Raw genomic sequence first — 23,985 nt, forward strand, 5'->3', positions numbered from 1 at the left:
ATTGAGTCCATCCATTTGAATGCAGAGTTCCAAAGAACAGCATGGAAAGATAAGAAAGGCTTCCTCACTGATCACTGCAAAGAAATAGAGGAAAACAATAGAATGAGAAAGACTAGAGATCTCTTCAAGAAAATTAGAGATACCAAGGGAACATTTCATGCAAAGATGGGCACAATAAAGGACAGAAATGGTATGGACCTAACAGAAGCAGAAGGTATTAAGAAGAAGTGGCAATAATACACAGAAGAACTATACAAAAAACATCTTCAGGACCCAGATAACCACGATGGTGTCATCACTCACCTAGAGCTAGACAACCTGGAATGCGAAGTCAAGTGGGCCTTAGGAAGCACCACTACAAACAAAGCTAATGGGGGTGATGGAATTCCAGATGAACTAGTTCAAATCCTAAAAGATGATACTATGAAAGTGCTGCACTCAATACTCCAGCAAAGCTGGAAAACTCAACAGTGGCCACAGGACTAGAAAAGGTCAGTTTTCATTCCAATCCCAAAGAAAGGCAATACCAAAGAATATTCAAACTACCACATAATTGCACTCATCTCACACACTAGCAAAGTAATGCTCAAAATTCTCCAAGCCAGGCTTCAACAGTATGTGTACCGTGAACTTCCAGAAGTTCAAGCTGGAGTTAGAACAGGCAGAGAAACCAGAGATCAAATTGCCAACATCTGCTGGATCATCAAAAGAGCAAGAGAGTTCCAGGAAAACATCTACTTCTGCTTTATTGACTACACCAAAGCCTTTGACTGTGCAAATCACAACAAACTGTGGAAAATTCTTCAAGAGATGGAAATACCAGACCATCTGACCTGCCTCCTGAGAAATCTGTATGCTGGTAAAGAAGCAACAGTTAGAACTGGACATGGAACAACAGACTGTTTCCAAATCAGGAAAGGAGCATGTCAAGGCTGCATATTCTCACCCTGCTTATTTAACTTAAATGCAGAGTACATCATGCGAAATGCCAGGCTGGATGAAGCCCAAGCTGAAATCAAGATTGCCATGAGAAATATCAATAACCTCAGATATGCAGATGACACCACCCTGATGGCAGAAAGCAAAGAACTAAAAAGCCTCTTAAAGAAGAGAGTGAGTAAGTTGCCTTAACACTCAACATTCAGAAAACTAAGATTATGCCATCCGGTCCCATCACTTCATGGAAAATTGATGGGGAAACAATGGAAATAGTGAGAGACTACATATTGGGGGTCTCCAAAGTCACTGCAGATGGTGACTGCAGCCATGAAATTAAAAGACACTTGCTCCTTGGAAGAAAAGCTATGACCAACCTAGACAGCATAAGAAAAAGCCGAGACATTACTTTGCTGACAAAGGTCCGTCTAGTCAAAGCTATGGTTTTTCCAGTAGTCATGTATGGATATAAAGAAAGCTGAGCACCGAAGAACTGATGCTTTTGAACTGTGGTGTTAGAGAAGACTCTTGAGAGCCCCCTGGACTGCAAGGAGATCTAACCAGTCAATCCTAAAGAAAATCAGTACTGAATATTCATTGGAAGAACTGACGCTGAAGCTGAAACGCCAATACTTTGGCCACCTGATGTGACAAACTGACTCACTAGAAAAGACCCTGATGCTGGGAAAGATTGAAGGCAGGAGGAGAAGGGGATGACAGAGGATGAGACGGTTGGATGGCATCACTGCCTCGATGGACATGAGTTTGAGTAAGCTCCACGAGCTGGTGACAGGGAAGCCTGGCATGCTGCAGTCATTGGGGTTGCAAAAAGTTGACACGACTGAGCGACTGAACTGAATTAACTCTAGTTGGAATGACATTATGAGCAGCACATTCTATCCTTTTTTATTAAACTATTACTACTAACTCTTAAAAACGTCTTCCTGTAATTCTACTACCCTAACAAAACTGTTCTCATTACTTTATTTCTCTTTTCAATTACATCTGTATGCCAAAGTCAGCTATGATAAATATCTAGAAAACAATTTAATATTCTACTTTTTTTCCTACTCTTTAAATATCATTATTTTATAAATAATCCCCTGTTCTCATTACTTTATTTCTCTTTTCAATTACATCTGTATGCCAAAGTCAGCTATGATAAATATCTAGAAACAATTTAATATTCTACTTTTTTTCCTACTCTTTAAATATCATTATTTTATAAATAATCCCCTGTTCTCATTACTTTATTTCTCTTTTCAATTACATCTGTATGCCAAAGTTAGCTATGATAAATATCTAGAAACAATTTAATATTCTACTTTTTTCCTACTCTTTAAATATCATTATTTTATAAATAATCCCCATATATATACAGTTATAGTTATTATTTTAATGGCTACAATATACTATACCAAATTTATATGCTATATTTTACCACAAATTACTGTACCAATTATGAGTATATTTATCTTTCAAAAATTACTTTTATTTAGAGCTACCCTGGTGTAAGGGTGAAGAATCATGTCAAGATGAAAAACAAAGCATTTACAAATGTTTTAGCCTAGCAAAACCAAGACAATGTATTATTACTGTTGTCAAGTAGTTTAAGCCAAAAAGAGGCAGAACTAGGATCAGTGGATGGAAATAACAGAAAGGTATTTTTCAGTCCAAAACAATGAAAACTTTTCAAACTGTCAGAATTTACTCAACAAGTTAATGCATTCAAAAACAAGATAGATAATCACTTGCCAGAGACAGTGCAGACTCTTACACTGAGTGGGCAGTAAAACCTCCCAGGTTTCCTTTTACTAGAGTATTCAAATATTTATTAATGACTTGCTAAGATCCTAGCAATATACTAAGTGCTAGGTATACAAAAGTTGACAGAACAGACATGACTGTTACGGTTTTTGCAATTAGTCTGGTGTAGGAAACAGAGAAAAAGAAAAAAAAAACACACAAGTAAACAATTATGAATCATAAATCATATGAAGGAAAACAGTGAAATGCTATAGGAGAAAAGAGCAGACTGGGCATCAAGGAAAACACCTTAGAGGGATAATATTTAAGTTGTTACCCAAAAGGAGCTAGCAGTCTGATGCAATGAAAAGCCAATCAAGGTTATAAGCAAGAGAGTGACACAATCCAATTTGCATTTCTAAAAGATTATTCTGGCTGTTATGTGGAGAATGAATAGTAAGAGAGAAAAGATGGAAGCAGGAAATCAGTTTAGAAGCTAGGCAGGAAGGATTCAGATGAGAAATATGGAGTGGCAGGATGAAGTAGATGGACAGAAGGAGTTCAAGGTGACCAGGGAGATAGGAGCCATAGCATTTGGTGATAGATTAAATGGAACAACTTATGGTTGTTCTAATGGTGCTGCCATTTTCTGAGACAGAAAGACCAGGGGAAAGACAAGATGCAGAATAAAAGGGGAATCCAACTTGAGTCTCCATGATTTCCTTTAGACCTTTAATAGAAAACTGCTACCAAAAATCTCTCAAGATTCATCCTCTGCTCTTTAAAAGGCAGTCTGTGGAAGTGGGTTAAAGCTATAAAAGAGACTCAGTCAATTTTTTTAAAACTGGAATACAAATGGTAGATCAAATTATTGTATCAACGTAAAATTTAGTGAAGTAGTTTATATTCACTATTCTTGCCCCCTCCAGTATTCTTGCCTGGAGAAGCCCATGGACAGAGGACCCTGCTGGGTTACAGTCCATGGTGTCACACAGAGTGACACAACTGAAGCGCCTCAGCACGTACACATGACATATGCAACTTACTCCCAAATGCTTAGCACGTGTGGGCACGTGCAAGAACACATACACATACACAGACATGTGTATACATATATGTATTTATGTCCATATGTGAGAGAGCAAATGATAAGCAAATAGCATAGAATATTAACAACATAAAGACTACTGGATAAAGACTACTCAGTCTCTGTATTATTCTTATTCTTGTAACTTTTCTGAGTATGAAATTACCAAATTTAAAAAAAAAAAAAGTTTTAAGCAGTCAGTCCTAAATTTCTCTTATTCGTGCTAAATAATCAACCCATCTCACATGTTATTTCCCCTCAATAAGCCAACTTGTCTCTTCTACTACCCACAGCAGTATCCCCATCAGGGAGACAAGAAGCATACACAACAGCTCTACAAAGAGATGGCATGAGAAGAGGTGAAGGACCAGAACAGGGTTTTTGCAATTTGTAACCTCACATGAAGTACAATATCTATACTTCTGCTCTCTGGAATGTTCTATGCCTTATGTTCTAATCTATATCAGGCTACTAGATGACAGCTCTATGCTTCTGTATTTTCTCTTTTCATGTAATATAAATAATAAACCTTACTGTAGAATTAGCATGTTCATGTGATCTCTACCCGGATTAATTGTTCCTCCTAAACACTCCCATACCTCTCTAAGTATATAGCAAGTATCACACTATTTTATCTTTAAAATCATGTCTGCATGTATTCTACTTTCTCTACTAGACTGGAAGCTCCTTGAAAACAAGGACCACAACATATTTGAATAATTTTCATTCTTAAAGATGTAGGAAAAACAGTAAAAGCTACTGAGTGAAGAAATGAAAGTTACTGAAGAAAATAAATATGTTATGAGACTACAATTCTAGTAAAAGGGTGTTTTGGGTTTGTTTGGGTTTTTTTACCTTGGACATAGCAATATGTAGGAGTCTTATTCTAATTCCATAGCAAAAGAAACATAACAACTAGGAGTTGCTGATAAAGAAATGAAAATATTAATATCACTATATGAACAATCCCAAAATCATGTTTACCTTAAAGACATAAACAGTAGATAATTTCATAAACTATGACTGAAAAAAGTTAAAGGCTGAAGTCTGAGTATTAAAACCACAGAAGTCTGAAGTCTTAAAACCACACCTTAAAATCAAAGTACATTTATATTTAACCTATACTGGCAACTGGTCAATACAACGCATAGAACACTTCAGTAACAAGAAAATACATGTCATAAGATTCTAGATAGAACTTTGTTCTCTGTTATGAAAGAACGTTTAAGTAAAATTATGTCAGGTAAGAATAGTCAACTTAGTAAACAAATTAAAAACTAATCATTTTACTGTGAAAGGTAGTTTTTCAAATGCTACAATTAAACTTGCCAGACACAACACAACTAAACGAAAATACACAAACATAAACAGCATAAAGTATTTCCGAAAAAACACAACTAAAAAACAGAAATACATCTTTACCCAAAATGACTATAAAGTAATACTTCAAAAGGTCTCACTATCAAATGTTAAAATACCAAATGCCTGAAGGATACTTCTGGGCTTGCAAAATTAACAAAACCACCTTCGGTGAGTCTCTAGTAGGGTGTGATCCTCTTTTAGTACTTATAAAATCCAAATAATAATACAGCACAACACTGTCAGTTAGTCATTCCAACTCCACAGGGATTAGCTCGTTTCCTGTTTCATACCTGGTACTGCTTAGGGCTATGTACACTGAGTTGCTTCAGTTGTGCCTGACTCTGCGATCCTACGGACTGTAGCCTGCCAGGCTTCTCTGTCCTCGGGTTTCTCCAGGCAAGACTACTGGAGTGGGTTGTCATTTCCTCCTCCAAGGGATCTGCCCCACCCAGGAATCAAACTCATGCCTCTTATGTCTCCTGCACTGGTAGGCAGGTTCTTCACCACTAGCATCACCTGGGAAGCCCCACTACTTAGGTCTACTTATGGTCTATGTCATTCTCCTCCACTCATGAGAGTTTCCTGACAGTAGGCACATTATCCCAGTGAGCTGCCCAGAGTCACTGTTCTGGACTCATCCAGACTTGCCCAAATGCTCCAGCCCCACTGAGGAAAAGTAGGCAACCCAGCTCAGTCATTAGCTCCTTGGCAATGACAAGTGCTGGCTTCTAACCACCCTCTCTGCACTCTCTTATGAGTAGGAGAGTACAGTGCTTCCTACTCAGCTGGGTACTCTATGATGGCTGTCTGTTCTCCTAGTTTCCTTTAGGTCTCTCCAACTCATGGAATACAATGTGCATGTCAATTTGTAATAATTCTCAACTCCATCCTGTCTTCTCCAACACTACCTCATTTCCTAATCTAGAATCTTACCATCTCTAGCCAGTATTCTAGCATAATTTTTTCTCAATTCCCTACCTTCAGTTTCTTCCCCTTCATTTCATCCCTATAGCTTTCCCAGAGTTGATATTTAAAATCACAAATCTGATCATTTCCCTCTTCAACTCAAACTCTTTCAATGGCCCTCCAAAGAACAAACCCTTTAAAACAGTACTAACAACAGCAGATGACATCTACTGAGGACTTGTATCCCAGGTACCTACAATACCTCATTTAAACCTCACAACTATCCCACAATATAGATATTTTCATTATTCTCATTTTGCAAATTTAAGCAAAATGAAACTGGAGAAATCACACTACCTATCCATAGACACACAGACACTAAGAAAATGCAACTAAACATAACACACGGTGCTCAGCATGGTGCTCTGAGAGGACCTAAGGGGTGAGGAGGGAGGGAGAGAGGCTCCCTCACCTGCGAGGGAGGCTCAGGAAGGAGGGGATACGTGTATACCTCTGGCTGATTCACGATGTTGAACAGCAGAATCCAACACAACACTGTGGAGCAATTATCCTCCAACTAAACATAAAAATTAAAAGAAAATGCAGTTAAGACAAAAAACCCTTCAAAATCTGGCTTTCATTCTCTTGCAGCAGCTCTGTCTCATCACTGCACAATAAACCCTGTCTTCCACTTATACCAAACCGCCCAAGGATCTGTGACAATACTATGATCTTTCAGGACTTCTTATCAGTCTTGAAGCCATACTGCCCACCTTGGCTCAAAATGCCCACTCACTCACCTTGGTCCACCTTAGGGACTCTCTCTGAAGATTTTTTACCTTTCTTTTTTACTTCCTCCACAAGGGTACCCTCTAGGCAGAACAATATAAGCCAAAATGATACACACACCCCACACTAAATGTCAAAATGCTACATTACAGATGCTCAAAGACTTTCCAACATAATTTTCAAGTGAGAATCTACTGCCAGCCTCACAAACCCTAAATTTATCCAAAAAGTAAATAAAGATCAACAACGTAGCAACAGCAAAGGCTAATAAAAATACACTTAATATTTTTGCAAAATATTCACCAACATGTAAAATTCAATTATTTTGAAATATGTGCTAAAGCATCCAGAATATAAAGGATTCAAATTTTAAAATACTTTCTTCTCCAAATGTATAATTCTTTAAATGTTACAAGCAAGACAAATACCATAAAATTTTACAAAATCTGTTAGCAAATCAAGAAAAAGTTCAGGAAACTAAAGAGCTCTTCTATGGTTATATCTGGGTTCAGAAAATGATGATTCAATACTAAACAACTTGTGCTTGTGAATCATATTAAAGGATGTAGAGGTATATTGGTTATGTTATCCTATCTGCAGCATCAGCACATTAGGCCAGCATCTTCCAGGAACACGCAACAATGATATCAGCAGTCTCTTCTGGGTATTAACTGACAGTTAAACAGCATCTCTTCAAAGTACTACTCAAATATATTAGCTTACAATTCTCCACACTAAAGCTCCTATTTTCATTTATTCACAGCCTCAAGATCTTCCTAAACTCAATTGTTCTTTAACTGGCATTTGGACACAGAGCAGCAAGTATTACTTTCAAACTTTTAATCTCTTTTCCTACCTCATTAAGAAAATGTCCTATAAGTTATATCTGGCACTTATCCATGTATCTTTTCTTGCTTTTTCCCATTAATCCTTACAGATTATATTATTAACCCTTAAGCAAATTTCTTGTAAAAAGCATATAACAATGTCACCTAACAGAGATATTTAGGAAAAAGACCTTTAATGGATACACAACGTTTAGTCCTTGGTTCAAGTGCTATTCTAGGATGGCAGATTCAAAATGATTTTGCCTTTGACATTCCTGCTGGATACAACCAACATGCATTTCCTGTAGAATATCCAGGACACAAGGAGAAGAATCACTTTCAAAAGGACTTTTTACAACGGTCTACTCAGAATATTAGAACCTAGCCGAAGGAAACAGTCAGGGGAATGGAGAAGGAAAAGCTCCATCAGCAGAACTTGAAAGCCACAGGAAAACGAACAGAAGTCAAGATGATTCTCAGGTTTATAACTTGGGTAACTGAGTGACTGGCAACATCACTAGCCAAGTCAGGAAATGAAGTAAATACATGAGTCCGGAGAAGACCATGTACAAATTTTTGATGTTTTAAGTTTCAGATTTTCTGCTGAACAATCAGGTGGACATTCTAAACAGCAAACTTAAGGACTGGAGTGCTCAAGAGAGAAACCAGGGTGAATAAATGAACACATATGAGATAACAAAAAATAATGTGTGTTCAAGAAAGTATAACAATGAAGAAAAAAAGAGGTCAGGCTGAAACTTTAGAAAACATGAACATTAAGGGACAGCAGTTAGTTAATGACAGCTGAGAAAGAAGAGGTAAGAAAAACAGGAGAGAGTGATATCACGGAAGCCAAGAAAAAGAGGGTGTCAAGAATATGGGCGTGATCATCTAAACAGTTCACACAGGATTTAACAATTAGTAATCATGTCCAAGGATAGATACAATCTCAATAAGTAGAAGGAGCAAGAGAAAAAAAAAAAAACATTGTTGGGAGGAGGAAACAGAAAAGGAAGAGTGCAAAGTGAATTTGGAACAGAATGTGGGAGAGTTTTGCTGGAATTAAAGGTTCATGTAGCAGAAGACAAGAAAGGAAGTCTGGGCCAAAGACTTTGCATTCCAGATTTTATTCTATTTTAGATTTTTTTCTGTGAGAAAACAGAAAGACAAGTAGCTTTTTTTTTTTCTTTTTGAAACAACTAGCCTGGTGACAAATTTCATGATGAACTGGAATGACAAGAGAGTTACAAGCTATTAAGCAGTCTTAAACTTATCTAAACGTTAATAATAAGGGCCTGAAAGATGCTGGCAGTAGACAAAATAAGAATTAAAGAGATACATGAAAGAGAGATATTCTCTAATCCCAGGGTGCCCTAGATATTCCACTATTACTAAATTATTATACCCATCACATCGCATCATAATCATTTGTGGACTGGGACCCTCTCTTATTAGGCATCTCACGATTAGAACAAAACAGGAACACAGGAAGTGGCCAAAAAAATGTTGTTGAATTACAAAAGAACTCAGTAATGACAAGATATAGAAGGATGACTCAAAGTTAGCACAGAGAAACCTAAGTGACTACAAGATGGTAATATAGAAAACACTAATGGAGAAGTCAAGATAAAGTTTAGGGAATGAGTTTAAGATATGGTTCAGATGACAGGTGTCTAAGGACAACATCCAAACAGAAACATCAAAGAGAAAAAAATGAAACCACAGGGGCTAAGCGTGCCAACCTCCATGCAGCTGAAAATCAAGTACAATTTACAGTCAACTTTCCCTATAGTTGGTCCCTCTGAATCTGCAGATGTTACCAACCAAGATGGTACCATACTACAGTATCTACTTTTAAAAAATTCCACACGTAAGTGGACACGCAGTTCAAACCTGTATTCTGCAAGTCAGCTACATTCTGATATTCAGACAAGAAGAGAAATTTGAGCTACATAATGAAATCATCAACAAATCTTATTATTTGCTCATAAGAACAAATATTTAACAAAATGTCTATTTCCTAAGACACTATGAGGGTGAGTCTTTGGCTTTAACAATGCTGTCTGAATTGTTTATTTGCATAGTCTGTAAAAATTAAACTGATGTCCAATCCCAAAGAAAGGAAATGCCAAAGAATGCTCAAACTACCACACAATTGCACTCACCTCACAAGCTAGTAAAGTAATGCTCAAAATTCTCCAAGCCAGGCTTCAGCAATATGTGAAACATGAAATCCCAGATGTTCAAGCTGGACTTAGAAAAGGCAGAGGAACCAGAGATCAAACTGCCAACATTTTCTGGATCATCAAACAGCAAGAAAGTTCCAGAAAAACATCTATTTCTGCTTTATTGACTATGCCAAAGCGTTTGACTGTGTGGATCACAATAAACTGTGGAAAATTCTTCAAGACATAGGAATACCAGACCACCTGACCTGCCTCCTGGGAAATCTGTGTGCAGGTCAGGAAGCAACAGTTAGAACTGGACATGGAACAACAGACTGGTTCCAAATAGGAAAAGGAGTACGTCAAGGCTGTATTTTGTCACCCTGCTTATTTAACTTACATGCAGAGTACATCATGAGAAATGCTGGGCTGGAAGAAGCACAAGTTGGAATCAAGAATGCCGGGAGAAATATCAATAACCGCAGATATGCAGATGACACCACCCTTACGACAGAAAGTGAAGAAGAATTAAAGAGCCTCTTGATGAAAGTGAAAGAGGAGAGTGAAAAAGTTGCCTTAACACTCAACATTCAGAAAACTAAGATCATGGCATCCAGTCCCATCACTTCATGGCAAATAGATGGGTAAACAGTGGAAACAGTGGCTGACTTTAGTTTTTTGGGCTCCAAAGTCACTGCAGATGGTGACTACAGCCATGAAATTAAAAGACACTTACTCCTTAGAAGGAAAGTTATGACCAATCTAGACAGCATATTAAAAGCAGAGACATTACTTTGCCAACAAAGGTCCGTCTAGTCAAGGCTATGGTTTTTCCAGTAGTCATGGATGGATGTGAGAGTTGGACTATAAAGAAAGCTGAGAACCAAAGAATTGATGCTTTTGAACTGTGGTGTTGGAGAGGACTCTTGAGAGTCCCTTGGACTGCAAGGAGATCCAACCAGTCCACCCTAAAGGAGATCAGTCCTGGGTGTTCATTGGAAGGATTGATGTTGAAGCTGAAACTCCAATACTTTGGCCACCTGATGGGAAGAGCCGACTCATCTGAAAAGACCCTGATGCTGGGAAAGATTGACAGCAGAAGGAGAAGGGGACGACAGAGGATGAGATGGCTGGATGGCATCACCAACTCAATGGACATGAGTTTGGGTGAACTCCGGGAGTTGGTGATGGACAGGGAGGCCTGGCGTGCTGTTGTTCATGGGGTCACAAAGAGTCGGACATGACTGAGTGACTGAACTGAACTGAACAGTCCAACCAAATAGGTCAATCTAAACTGGGTCAATACTGAATAATTACTTGCTTTATTCAATCATTCATTCAACAAAAATTTATTGAGGGACTATCAGTTTGCATTAGAACAAAGAAGACCAGACAAAAAGCAAAGTAACATACAGCAAATACTACAACAAAATAACTGCAAAATGTAAAGGAACACAGGTAACAGAACAGAGAAGATAATGGAGGATGGGGAGAGGAGACATGATAAAAATAAACCTAGAAGCTATCCTGGAAAAGGAGATGTCTATGCTGAGCTTTTCAAAAGATGAAGTCACTTAACAAGACAGAGCTACGCAGTTGAATAGTATTCTGGAAAAATAAGAAATAGTATGTGCAAAAGCATGGAGAGGTCAAAGAGTTTCTCATCTTCATGGAACCATGACAGAGGTGAGGGCCACAGCTCATGAAGGACTTTCTGTACACTGATAAGGAATCTGACCCTCACCCTGTCGTCCAGTGGTAAGAAACCTCAAATGTGCATTAGAATTCCCTAAGGAGCACTCTCAATCCCTAAAGCAGAGTGCAAGTGCCGGTAGGAGAAGGAAAAAAAGAAAAACACAGGGAGGAGACACAGAAGATTTTTAAGCAATATTTACAAAACTTATTTCAGAAATCCATGTCAGTAGCATGGATCAGTGGCTTAGGAAAGAAAATCTGGAAGAAAACTAAAGATTAAGAAACGACTGCATTAATGCTCCAGCACTAAATATTGACAACTACTTACTCAAGCGTAAGTGAACCACAGAAAGAGGTAAAGTGCTATAACTGTAAAATGGGCTTTCAACATGAGTTTCAGAACTCATCTCAGATAACTCAATAAACAGAAACAATTACAGTACAAGTGCAACCAGAGACGTTAGAAAAAAAGGAGAAAGAGTGGCCACTGCGTTTTTCCCTTAGAAGCATTTTGCTTATACTTTAAAAGGCTTTTACTACTTAAAAAAAATTTAAGGTACTTCATAATAAAACTACAAGACCAGACAGAAAAAAACAAATCAAAATTCAGAACCTATCACATGGCTAAGGGCTTCCTTGGTGGCTCAGACAATAAAGAATCTACCTGCAATGCAGGAGACTTTGGTTCAATTCCTGGATTGGGAAGATCCCCCTGGAGAAGGGAATGGCAACCCACTCCAGTATTCTGCTGAGTTACAGTCCATGGAGTTGCAAAGAGTCAGACATGACTAAGCGACTAACACACAAACCACACGGCTAGCACTGTGCAAAACTCCTGAGAATGATAATTAGTAAAAATTACCAAAGAAAAACTGGTCAAAATAACAACAACCAAAAAAAAACTTAACAGATTCCTAGTAACTCATTAAAAATGTTGCTACCTACATACAAAAATTACAGTTTTGAACTGAAGAAAACTCACCAAACTGGAGGGAAGAGACACTCTTTTATCTCTCTCTCCAGGAGCCACTGTCTTCACTTGGGAAAAAAATAGGTCAATACATAAAGACACATACATGATAATGACAGACCTTAGGGTCACAGATTAGGATAAAATTGGGTGTGTGTGTGTGCACACACACCTCCTCAGTCTTCAGCCATATCTGACTCTTTGTGATCCACTCTCCTTTTTTAACTCTAGCACTAACTCTCCCTCTCTAGGTCCCTCTCTCTCCAACAGCGTTACAGGACGCCAAGGCAAAGTCTCTTGACTTCTCCAGTGGAGAAGTCTCTCACTCCCATTATCTCAATCAGTTTTAATAGTATTAAATACTACCTCTATGCCAATGACAGGAAACTTCTATCTCCAGTCACTTCTCTGACCTGAACTGCAGGCTCAAGTATACCTAGCTGTCTAGACCGTATCTCCACTTGGACTGCTAACAAATCCAAAACTGAATTCATTATTATTTACCCCTAAAACCTGCTTCTCCTGCAGTTTTCCCCATGCCAGTACAGGGCAATGCCATTCTTTCAGGTTTTCAGGTCAAAACCTACAACCCACATCCAATCCACCACCAAATTCTGTTGGCTCTACCTTCAAAATGTACTGTATACAGAACATGCGCACTTCTTCCAACCCTGCCTAAAATCACCATCATCTCCTACTGAGGGTTATTGCAGGAGCCTGCTGAATTATCTGATTATGCCTCGCCTTTGACATTCTCTACACAGCAGCTGAAGAGGTCTTTTTAAAACAAGTCAAAATCAACCAATAGCTTCCCACTTCCAGGGTAAAAACTGGTAAGTTCTATTGGCCTACAACGTCATATATGATCTATTTCGCACACCCACTGCCATCCCTTCGGCCCCTCCCCCACCTCTCTGACCTCATCGTCCACCTTCATGTCCTTTCCCTCAATGCCTCCAATGATCTACTTGTGGTTGTTGTTCAGTCGCTAAGTCGTGTCTGACTCTTTGCGACCCCATAAACTGCAGCACACCAGGCACCCCTGTTCCTCACCACAGTACAAAAAAAAAAAAAAAAAAGGATCTACCTTCAACTCCTCAAATAGGACAAGCATGCTTCAGACAAAAGACTGCGCTCTTATTTCATCTTCCTCAAATTCTCTCCCCTAATATAAGCACAAATTAATCACAACCTCACTTCTTCCACATCTCTGTTCACCACTCATCACTGCAGCCTCCTCTAGCCACCTTAAATAAAACAGAAGCATCCCCCCCTGCATGTTCTTTCCACCTTATTTTGCTTTGCTTTTTTCCACAGCAATATAGTAGCTGATTGGCTTCCCTGGTAGCTCAGTGGTAAAGAATCCACCTGCCAATGCAGGAGACTCAGGTTCGACCCCTAGGTCAGGAAGATCCCCTGGAGAAGGAAAAGGCAATCCACTCCAGTATTCTTGTCTAGAAAATCCCATGCATGGAGGAGCTTGGCAGGCTACAGTTCATGGGGTCACAAAAAGAGTCAAACATGACTTAGCAACTAAACAACAACAACAAAAGTACTTGACATGTTACATATATACTTCCTGTATTTTGTTACTAGAATGTAAGTTCCTACAAGATCAGAAAATGTGTTTTCTTCACTGCAACATTACTAGCAAGCGCCCAGCTGGTATTTGTTGAATGGCTAGATGGCATGAATGAAGAAAATCCAGATTCAGGAACTGGTCTCAAAGTCTGGGCTGAGGAACCTTACCATGAAGAAATCCTCAAGTCATTAAAAAAAAAAAAAAAAGTCAACTGCAAAACTAGCCACAAAAACAACCAAATCTGCATCTCTAGCTGATGCCAATTATAAATAAGGGCTGACAAGTCCAAACTATTTTAAAATAAGCCTGAGATAAAATATTTAAATAAACGAAGAAGAAATGGCCATCCCTGCCTCCTTGTAAGGAAACACCACCTGGATATGTTTCCTGTAGGCTGGCCTATCAATTCAGATCAAAATATCACCAGATCCATTCTATACACTTCAACAGCTCTTATGAATAGTCCCAGCTTTTCTGAGCTATGGTCTTCTAAGAAAATTGTAACTCCCAACCCTAACACTGGCTGCCAAGACATAATGGTCAGAGAAAGCTCTCAAATTTCCCCAAAGCACTCAGGCTGCAACCAAGTCTCATTAATATAATGACAACAACAATTCAAAGTAGCTTCTGGTGACTGCCTATCTTCATTGTCTCTAGTGTATCCACTAGGGGCTCCATCATCAAAAGATTCTGGCATCTTGATAGGGGAGGACGGGTGTATGTGTTGGGGGTGGGGGGAGGGGGGAGGGGGGGAGGGAGGCGGGAGGGATTCAAAGAAACAGGACTTGCATTTATTTTTTTCCATTTTAAAGAGAAGTAGATTGCTGGGGAATTGAAACATCTGTTAAGATATAAGATGTCACCTAGGCTCTTCAATATAACACCAAAACAGAGATCACAGAAGAACCAAAACCCTAAGAAATCCAGCACCCCTCAATTAAAGAGCTGTCTTGCATCTCCCATTACCACACAGAGAGTTGAAGAGATGGGGCAGGAGATCACGCCAAAATGGACAGCTGGGAGCAGTAATGGGGGAGGGAAAAGAGTAACAACTGGAAAGGCGGGAGGGAGGAATAATTACCCATATTTTTTCTCTTTTCCACTTCCTATTCTACTTACCAAGTACAGAAACTGGGCAGAAGGATAAGAGAAAGGACAGTGCAGACAGTGAAGGAAAGGATGCTCTGAAGCAAATGGCAGCAGACGACATCATGCACAAATTCCTTTTCTAAGTGACTCTTCAAAAAACAGACAAATGAAGTAAGTTAGGAACTGATCACGGAAATTTAAAACAAGTTCCCAAACCTTAGATAATGATAGAACTATACCAAGAGAACACAGATTCTTAATTATTTGGAATGATGGTCAACAATCCTCAAAAATGATCTAAATATTTTCAAATTAACTTTCTGATTGATGTGGAAAATGTGAAAATCTTCCATGGATGCAGGCTTTAAGAATCCTCTGGCTTCCAAATGACTCCAAATCTCAACCAACCAGAGGTAGTAACCAAGTCAGACAGGTAATTCTGGAAGCATTCAAGGCAACCAACTCAGGAGAAAAGAACTGAAAACTCAAGATACTACACCTATCATACTCTTGCTTGGTCAATTCACTTAAAAAGAAAGGGCCATTCTGATTGGTTGTTCTCTATAGGCTGAGTCAGGCCCTAGCATCAGCGCCTGCAGCAAGCAGATGGCAGAAGCTATAAAGAAGACGCAGCATACTCTGAAAAAGGTACCGAGGAGGGGAAAAGGTCAGTACCGAGGAGGGGAAAAGGTCAGAAACAAAGGAAAGACTATTTAATTCCATAGAGCCACTGGCCACCAGCAAATCACAAGAGGGCACACAAACCAAAACCATTTCTAGCTGGAGGTGGCATTCTGTATTCACTTCAGTGCTAACACTTCCCTCTCCTTAACACACCTAATCCTGCACTGATGGCTTTTCCCCCTTCTCCCTGACGGCTTTCACTCTCTAGAGCTTCTCTTCCTCCAGCCACTTTTTTATTTTGGTGATTTCATGTTTCCTACCCCCAGTTCAGTTTCTTGTCATCTTCCCGTATCAGCTCATGCCTTCTACTCAGTTCCTGTCCTTGACAAGTACATAACCCAATAGGGGAGGTAGATGTGTCACTAAGTTCGGTACAATAAATCTCAGTCAGTGCTATGAACAAAACAGAACAAAGTGCTGTGAGCACACAGTCATCTGTCATTACCCCACTCGATAACGTCCAAATCAACACTCCAGCTTCCCACTCTCTTATCAGTTACTAAACTCCATATATTTCCATAATATCCCTTGATCTCTACTTCCAACTTACAGTTTAGGCTTCATTTCTCATTAGACCTATTTCAACTACTTCCTATCAGAAACACAATTCAATATATATCCACGATATGTCAACATACGTCTGTCAACATGTATCCAATGATACAGCAGACATCTCCCTAAAAGTTTTAACATCCTATATCATCCCCTTGCTTTGAAACATCTAATATGCTTCCAGGACCTGAAAGATAAAGTTCAAATCCTTAGCAGGGAAAATAATATATTTTTCAAATGAACTTCAAAAGCAGGCAGACTGCTTGAGTTCTAGTTCCAATGCTTACTAGCTGTGTTACCTTTGGCAGGTCACCTTACCTCTCTTTCTCATTTGCAAAATGAAAATATGAAAAGAACCCACATCTTAGGATCATTATGAAGATTAAGTAAGAAGTTCTATTCAAGTGCCAGCAAAGTACCGGCAATCAATGTTAACTATTATGCTAAGATTGTCTCATCTACCTAGACTGTCTTACTCCCAAAAGAAGATAACCGAAATTTTATTTTCATATATTTTAGAATGATTAACAATAAAAGTTAAATCGAAAATGATCTTCTAGTTAATCCTGAACCAAGAAAAATTTCAATTAACCAAAATATTGCTTTCATGAAATTTTTTATCTAAATTTACTTTATTTTTTTTTAATCCATTAAAAAAAAATAACTACATTAGCTTCATTTTGTTTCCTATCCAAGTTCAAGAAGAAAAAAGACAGTAGTTTAGCAACAGAAATTCAGATATTCATAAGAATGTGATGATTCTCTTTAGTATAAAATCCACATAACTTAAATGCAATTACAACTGCATATATTACAGTTAAAGATATATATATATATAAAACAAAACAAACTCTACAAGCTTAAGAAAATAAAAATATGCATCACATGGTGGAATGACATTTTTCTCAGACCTCACAACCAAAAGATGAAATCTCACACAAAAAAATTTAAGTCAATGATTTAAATAATTTTAAAACTGAAAGTCAAAAAAAAAAAAAAACCAACTGAAAGTCTACAGCAATAAAAATAACAAAAATAAAACGCATCACAAACATATTTCAAGAGAATAATATATTTATGAGGCTAAGTGCTAATGAAAATTAGTAAGAAGATTCCAGTAAACTTATAGGCAAAAGACAATCAATCCTACAAAGAAGAAAATACAATGAGAAAAACACTGCACTTCCTTTTCTATTGTAAACAGTGATCTTAGACACCAGATACTCTTATTTGGGGAAAAAAAGTTAAAAACAAAAGCCTGTAAAATCTAAAAATAAAACTGGTCAACCAAGCTGCTGGAAGCAGTGTAGATAAATACTACATTCAGAAATAAATCTGGCAATATTTTTCAAAGATGACAAAAACCTTCACACCTTTTGACCTTATAATCCTCTTCCTGGAACTTTAGCCTAAAGGTAAGAAGCAAAACAAAGGACCTCTACAAGTTAATTAACTGCATCCTGTGAAAAATGGGAAGCAGCTTAGATATCCAATTATTATAAATAAATAAATTCACTGTAACACTGTATAATAATTTAAATGCATAAAAACCATAACAATAAGAAAACATTAAATACAAAAGCAAATATTAAACACTATATCTATGCTTTGATTACAGTACAAAATCGTGTATATGTAGCAAATGAGAAAAAAACTTTATTTTAATTTTTTTTTTTTAATTTCTTGACCATTAAGTAGCCTGCTGATATTGATCAGGCCTATTATACTAAGTACACATTTCGAAACTAGTTTTCAAAGGCATAAAACCAATTTTTCTTTCCCAAAAAACCTACCATGTAGGTGTAATCAGATAGCTCTTCTCACGTACAGCTAGCCACACATGTAATTTTAACCATGCTATTAGCCAGCTGCAACCTTATTTTATTAAATCTTATTTTACCATCAAAATATAACTTTATGTGGGGTCTCCATATGGTGAGCAGAAGCCACTTATTATAGGGCACTCTGTCAAGCAATGAAATCCAAAACTCTCTAGACAAATGAAATAGTGAGATTAGGTTTCTCCTATATTCCCAAATGAATAATCATGTTTCTTAGCCTCAAGGGTTCTAAGACCCTAAGAGTGGCAGGCAGCTAAGCAGTCAAGGAGGTTGAAGCTGCTTTGCTCTCCCTCTGAAAATTGGTAACTTCCTCACTTTCCCCTAGAGCACCATGGAATAATAAAAAATACACATGCATGATGTCAGGAGATATGGGATACAAGTAACTCTAAGTAACCTCAAGTAAGATTCTTGCCCTTTGGGGCTTTAGTTGTTTAATGAGTGAAAATTTTAAAGTTGAACCAAATAATCTATTAATTCTTTCAAGTACAATATTCCACGAATAGACTCCCTTAACTAAATACGTCCAAACCTCTCAAAATCTCCTACTCCGATTGTGACAAGAGTTAGAAAGAAGAAACTGGGGGCAAGGACACAGATGGTCAAAAGACCTGGATTGTATCCCAGTTCTGTCCCATTCTACCTGCATGACCTTGGCCAAATTTGTCTTAAAATAAAGGCCTCAATTTAAAAAGCAGCAATCCTTACTGGTCATACTCTTTGTCATTCTTGTATCATAAAATACATTGGCTTTTTTTATAAAGCGTTTCCTAATAGGGTTTATGAATAGGGTTTTCATAAATAGGGTTTCATTCCTAACTAGCAACAGTAAGTTTCACTTTATTCTGAGAAATTTTAAAGTACCTTGTGCAGTCATCTCTTCTAAGTTTTCTAACATGGAAAGAGGTAGCTAACATGCTTTGCCTAGAAACTATATTCAAGATTAGGAGCATTCCTCAAAAATTCATTCAATGAACAGTTTGTGAGCACCTGTGCCATACAACAGCATGTGTTAGGAGTTGCAAATGTCTCTTCCCTTAAGCCCAAAAGTCTACTGGACACAGACATATTAAGAAATCATTAACTACCAATTGACAAGTACTAACTGCAGAATGTACAATGTACTAATGGATCAGTGGAGACAAGTGGGATAAGATGTCTGGACAAGATTCAGAGGTGCTAATTTGGTCAGGTCTTGAAGGGCAAGTTGTTTACTAGAGAAAAATTCTCAATAGAGGCAACAGGTAAATTCTCAATAGAGGTAAAACCACAAAGGAAGAGGACATCTTCAGAAAACTCTAAGTAGTCTTTGTACAGAGAGGGCAGGCAAAATGGTAGAAGATGAAATCAGAAATATAGACAAGTACCAGAAACTGTGAAGGACTCTGACTTTTATCAAATACAAATTATGAAGAGTCACATGATGGATTTTTAAACATGAAATTAATAAGTCTCCCCTTCTTCCCCCATTCAAAGTTGAGTCAAACAGAAAACATAGGTCTGAGTGAGGAAAGGTAGAATAAATGGTCTTATGTTTTTGTTAAATGGAGAGCTCCTGCTGTTTAGGATGGCTTCCAGCGGTTTGTTACTATGGCATATTAATACAACACTAAAGTAAAAGAGTATGAATTACAGCTAATAGGTTCAATAAAGTGTGTGTGTTACCTAAAGATTATCTGACATCATTGTTGATGAACCACCAAAGAAAACAAGCAAGAAACTACTAAATATACTAAGTAGTAAATGAAGAGGTAAACAATAATAACGTCTGACTTCAGGCCAAACGGGGAGGAATGCTTAAATTCTTGTAATATATAAATCAATTACAGATAAAACATGTTTTTTGTGACTATCTTCTGCAGAAACCAAGTATCTTAAATTCCTTTAGGTTAAAGAAGTGCCACAACCAAACTCTCTTTAAACTAGTCTAAAAGATTACACTTAAAATTTTTTAAATGGCAAAATTAATAGGTTCGATTAATATTTCAACGTTGGGGGGGGTGAAAAGGAATGTCTTTCAAAATAATATTTTGAAAAAGCTACCTTCCAGTTATTTTACCAGTGGGAGTGAAACATACACACTTCAATCTGGGACTGCAAAGAGTCCCTGCATCAGTAATTTCCACACTGCTCAGGCCTAGCCTAGGAACAGCAACCCTAATTGGCTGGATAGCCTACAAAGATGAATTTGCAATTATTGAAATTCAAACTCAAGCTTGGCTATCAAACGCTCCCCCAAAGGATTCATTCTCCCTTTGCCTGACAAAAAAAGTAAGGTGCATTAAAAATATATATATAGAAAAACAGTAGATGTGTAAAAAGAAGAGAAGAATCTGAACCTATGCAACGGTGTGGGCCACCAAAGTTTTTCCTCAAGATGTGTTTTTAGGGTGTGTCTTTGTTTGGGTCCAGTCATTTTAAAAAGGAAAAAAAAAAAAAAACCCACAGTCATTCGGGGCACCCCGGTACTTTCCCCTATCAGCCCTCACAAGCATCCTGACTCTGAAATCACTGGGTATCTCAGCTTCCCCCTGATTTCTCCTGAGCGAAGGGCCGCAACCCCAGCGGCCCAAGGCCCCCGATGCGCCTGTCACAGCCCCAGGGGCGAGGGGCGTCTGGCCTCCCCGCTCCACAGCTGCCCGGCCTCAGGCGGCTCGCGGGGGCTCCAGAGGGTCCTCCGGAAGGCAGGAGGCCGGAAGACGCCACAGCCCTATCCCAAGAGCCCAGGTCTGGGCCCAGGGCCGCGCCCCCTGCTCAGCGTTGCCGTGGGGGCTCGCCGCCCCTCGTCTCCCGCCCCCGACTTCGCTCCCAGGCTCTCGCCCCGACCCCGGCTCTCACCGTGCGGAGGTCGCGCTGCCTCCTCAGCCGCGGCCCGGCTATGAGTCGCCCAGCGACCTACAGGCCCAAGGACGGCAGGTGAAGCAAGGGGCCACCCATCACATCCACGCCGGTCCCACCGCCTGCCCCGCAGCAGCCACCATCGCGTCCACGGCCTGAGGGAGCGCAGGACTCCAAAGCCACCGCGCCCCCTCCCTCGGCCGGCGCCTGCCTGGACTCCGCCCTCCCGAGCCCGCGCACCGCGCGCGCGCAGCCCCGCCCCCCCCGGAACCCCCATGCGCAGGCGCGAACCTTCTGGGGCTAGGCCCCGCCTCTGGGCCCGCCCCCGCCGTCTGACTCCAGCCTCGGCCCACCTCTGGCACCGCCCCCGCCCTCACGCCAGCCTTTCCCAGGCTACGCCCCCACTCGGGACCCGCCCCCTTCCACTGACCTTGCCTCTCTGCCCCCTGACTCAGGCCTTTGCTGGATCCAAAGCTGTGATGCCTCTAACAGGATGACCCACCTATAGCCGGCCTCCTGAACCAACATTTGCCGCCTGACCGCGGTCAAACCCGGCAATTCAACCTCCTGATCCTGAGAAGTTAGGAGTAATCTGAGCTTTGGGTCAGACATGGGCTCCTCTCCCACCTTGCGATAGAGAAGACACCTCTAACAGTTTGTATTTCTAAGTCCATCCGTGTTCTCTGCCCTCCCTCCCGTGCTTGCTCTGGGTATATCAGAACCACACACTCTGCCAGATCTTGCTGAGATTGAGGGGAAGGAAGAGGCACACCGGAGTGCTGAGAATGGAAACAAATTCAGGACACTATCAATCTGGGTTTCCTTTGCCTGGGACCAGGTCCTCCTTCCCTTTGGGACTTAAATCACGCGTAGGCCTTCTCTTCTCGTCCTTTCTTGATGGCTGGGCCTGTTCGTGTCCTTGCGCCTGGAAACCTCCGCCCTGGATATGACTGGATGTAAAAGCCCTGGAGCTGCCCTTATGTAGCAATAAGCTAGCTTCAACCTGAAATTCTTGGGGGCCAGCCTTATCAACATCTCCACTGTAAATAATATTTAAGGAGAATTTCTTGAAAAATACTTATTTCTTCCATCCTCCAGATCAGTGATACTCCAAGGGGAAAGGGAATGAAAATTGCCAGACTGATACCAGGGAGCATGCCTGACCTGTAGAACCACATTTCTCTTAATATGATCTAACACTTTTATATTTGGAAAATAAAGTGTCATTTTTAACATCAACCCCTAAAGTTAAAGATTGAATTTCTTGGATGATAAGATGTATGTTTAAAATGTTTAGAAAGACTAGATCTAAACACTCTGTAATTTATCTTTGGATTAAGTCAGGTAAGGAGACAAACACCAGACTGAACCCTTGAACACAACCCTCAAGAATATCCTCAAGAGATGTACTTACTAACATGTGCTTTGGGAGTTATGCCATCAGCTAAACTGAGAGGTGGTACAAAAAATGGCTCCTCATGGCTTGTATACATAGGAACTGGGGAAAATGCTACATACTCGATAATATGCATTCGAGGGCCGGGGAAAGGAACATCTCTCAGTTTTAAAAACCAGAAAGAGCTATGCTTCTCAAAACTGCTAGGTTGCTCTCTTGTGATTCTCTAAAGACTTGAGTTGATCATGTTTTCTCTTTTGTTTGGAAGCTCTTAAGTACTGTCCCCTTTCCCTTCCTCCTCTACAAAGGTTACTGAGTGCTTGCTATGTATGAATAGTTCCCAGTTTCATCTAATTTTCCTTACTGGGAAAAGTGCTGTTTACTCTAAATCCCTATTTCATTTACTTGGTTGTTATCATTAATTCTGTCAGGCACATAAGCTATATATAGAAAAGCTTTTAGTGTTAAATACAAATATATTGTATATACTTATTATATATATCCATGGAAGTCTAACCTCTGAGACTCTAAAGCCAGTTTATGACAGAGGTTAAAGGTGAGAGGGCAGATCAAGATGAGCAGTGGTTCACAAATTTTAGCATGCACCAGAATCACTTGGGGAGCTTAGTAAACTGTAGATGGCTGGTCACCACCCCCAGAGTTTCTGATTCAGAAGGCTTGGGTGGTACCCAAGAATTTGTATTTCTAATAAGTTCCTGGAAGGAATAATGTCCACACCTTTAGAACCATTGTTACTAACAACAATCTATGCAACTGTCATCCTACTCAGGTAGGAGATGACCATCTCCCAGGAACCCATGAATCACTGATGAGAGACAAAAGTTTAAGCATCATGTGTTATCATGTGGATAAATATCATAACTGTGACAGCCTTCAACACAAGCTAGGCAGCAGAGAACAGATGAGAAGTCCAGGGTATGAGCCCAGCCCCAGGAGCAGGAGGAATAGAACAGGAGATGAAGAGTCAGGGGTGGGTGTATAAAATGCTGAGGTGGGAATGTTGGTGTTGTGACATACCTTCCTTGTTTTGTGGGATGGACCCAATGCTATCAGGGCACAGAAACAGGGAATTGGATGATCCTTCCAATTGCAGTCTGGACTTGCTTATTAAGAAAAATAGTGTGACAACACAGAAAGTCTGGGAGGTGAGGTGTCTGACTTATGGATGTCTGGATGGGAATGAATCTAGAGAAGAGTCAGCAAGCATATTTATGTATTTTTACCATGCATGTTTATTAGATTAAAAAGTATAGTAGAATCATAACAGATAAAGCAAAGACTTTTCTCACAATTCTCAAACACACTTAATACAATAATGTTATACAATAATGAACACACTTAATACAATCATAATATTTCAGTGTATTTTCTTAATTTTATAGACATCTTAATATGTTTTACTAGTTTGTAGTTAGTATTCCTAGGGACTTTCTGTATTAATTTATTGCTCAAGGACTATAATACACACTATTATCTTTGAAAGCATACTCAACATCACT

The 23,985-nt window shown here is 39.4% G+C and overlaps 1 protein-coding gene across 3 annotated transcripts in view; it reads right to left on the reverse strand.

The window, feature by feature from the left end:
• CCSER2 (coiled-coil serine rich protein 2) overlaps positions 1-21,294 on the reverse strand; it is a 179,400-nt gene extending 158,106 nt beyond the window's left edge. For 2 of the 3 annotated variants that reach the window (XM_043476206.1, XM_043476207.1), the window contains exon 1: positions 21,070-21,294. The gene's annotated coding sequence lies outside the window, so the exon portion shown is untranslated. Of the gene's footprint in view, positions 1-6,548; positions 6,615-21,069 lie in introns of all 3 variants that reach the window. The other variant, XM_043476208.1, reaches the window with a different exon arrangement.
• Positions 21,295-23,985: the final 2,691 nt, after the last annotated feature.

Source organism: Cervus canadensis, chromosome 8 (genome assembly GCF_019320065.1).
Source record: "Cervus canadensis isolate Bull #8, Minnesota chromosome 8, ASM1932006v1, whole genome shotgun sequence".
Classification (NCBI taxonomy): Eukaryota; Metazoa; Chordata; class Mammalia; order Artiodactyla; family Cervidae; genus Cervus; species Cervus canadensis.